Source organism: Carlito syrichta, unplaced genomic scaffold (assembly GCF_000164805.1).
Source record: "Carlito syrichta isolate Samal-C Ts95f unplaced genomic scaffold, Tarsius_syrichta-2.0.1 Scaffold304551, whole genome shotgun sequence".
Classification (NCBI taxonomy): domain Eukaryota; kingdom Metazoa; phylum Chordata; class Mammalia; order Primates; family Tarsiidae; genus Carlito; species Carlito syrichta.
Window position 1 is genome coordinate 279,342 of NW_007248647.1, and position 2,331 is coordinate 281,672.

Below are 2,331 nucleotides of genomic sequence, written 5' to 3' on the forward strand. Positions count from 1 at the left end.
TTGTAGAGATGAGGTCTCGCTGCCCAGGCGGGTCTCGAACCCGCGGGCTCAGTCAATTCATTCACCTCAGCCTCCCAAAGGCGCGGGATTACAGACTGAGCCACCAAGCCCAGCTACAACACAACTCTTGAACTTATTCCACACACAAAAAAAGACAAGTATGCAAAGTAATGCATATGCTAATTAGCTTGTTAGACAAGACAACAAAAGCAGATGCCATAGTGTATATATATAGATTTCAAAACATCATATTGAACAGCATAAATATATGCAATTTTTATTTGATCATTATAAAAATAAAAATTCAAAAAGAAGATGGAAGAATGGTGTGGTAATACAAAGTAATTAACATACAAATCTTGAAAAATATTCAATATATGACAAAAATGACTAATCAGTAAACAAAGAGCAGTTAAAACATACTATATAGAAAAACATAGAAATCACAGGGAGAAAGAATTAAACGCTGTTGATCTTGAAAACTGAGATTGGATGGACAATCAGAGAACATACTGTTTTTCATTGTAATCACTTTTTTTGTATTATTCAATTTTTAAAAACAATTAATGTGTACCTATTAATATAATAAAACTTCTGTAAATTCATTGTTTAAAAATCAAATCTCTCATATTTATTAAACCAGAATTCCATTTGACTAAGTATTCTGTATTTAAAATAAGATATTTACATGCTTATACAAATAAAAATTCATATACACACACATAAACACATACACATGCTTTACCTGTGCTGCTTATGTGTGTTATTAGGACTACTAGTACAATTGTTGCATCTTGGGGAGTACTATTCCTTCCCCACATATATATTGTAAACTGAACAAATAAATTGGATTCACATTTCCCCTTGGTAACCCTCTCCTCACAAGAAAATAACAGCATTTTCCTAAAAGCCTGTATGCTATTTTTAAAACCTCCATATGAATTTTCATTACCCTAGTATAAAATATTTAAAGTGAGATTATCATAGGAAAACTACATGACTTTCTCCTTTCCAGCAGTGATTAGATATTTCAAAATTATTTTTTAAAAAATGATATTACACGTAGGTCAATAAACTGTCATCTATTGAATGCAAATATAACTAAGTCTTGTATTTTCATTTGTTCTAGGAGGGCAAACATTCAGGAAGCCTCTGTAACACATCTTTATATCATCAAAAGCAGACTTGAAAAATCTTTCCTTTCCTTTAGAAAATTAATTTCTTCCAAATAGATCCTGTGGATATTACACTGTGGTTTTGTAAATGTTAGCACAGTATAACTGAAAGAAATCTAAAATGGACAACAATAATGAACAGCAACAATAAACTGACTTAAACAATAAGAAAATGTATTGGTTCCCATAACTAAAATTAGTCCAAAGAGTAACAAGGTTCAGGGCCAGCTTAATACAATGACTCTACTCTGTCATCCTGCATTTCTCTTATGGCTGCCCACTATTCTGTCTCGGCTTCAGCCTCAGGGTGGTAGCAATATTGCGGACCAGTTGCAAGCCTCTCATCTCCAAAGTGAGAGATGGGAGCACTTCCACAGCTGTCCCAGAAGCTCAGGTGCCTCGTTCTTGTATTAACTATGTATTTCTGATGCTTTGTCAACGTAGGACCTTTCTAACTATAGAGAGACAACCCATAAGTTCTTAGTAAAGGATTTATCCTGCAAGTGCACCTTTGATAAGCAAACCGATCAATCCACAGTTCTACCCACAACCACCTCCCTTATCGAGCCCTTATACTCCAGACCATTATCCACTTGCCCTAATCACCCCAAGGGTCAGGTATCGGACAAGTAAGAACAGCAAGTCCCAAAGCCCCAGAGCCTGTTGAAATTATTCAAACTAGCCTGTCCTAAATCTGCCTGTCCTGCCTTGCCTGGTACTTCCCATGGACACCACAATAAAGACTCTTGCCCACCTAATCCCTATTCTACTTCTGCATCTTGGCCAATGCTGGTCATTCCCCATGTATCTCCCATAGGGTGATGTACCCCTTCTCTTGGATCTGTGAGTATAGCAAAACTATCTTTTCAATGGCAGTCGATCTGTTGATCTCACCATACCTAAGTAACATCAAAATCTACATTTTAAAACATTCTTCCTAGCCAGGCTCGGTGGTTCAGTCTGTAATCCCGTGCTTTGGGAGGCTGAGGTGAGTAGATTGCCTGAGCCCGCAGGTTCGAGACCCGCCTGGGCAGCGAGACCTCATCTCTACAATAAATCAAAAATCAGCCGGGCATGGTAGCGCATGCCTGTAATTCTGGCTACTTGGAAGGCTGAGGCGGAAGGATCGCCGGAGCCCAGCAGGTTGAGGCTGGAA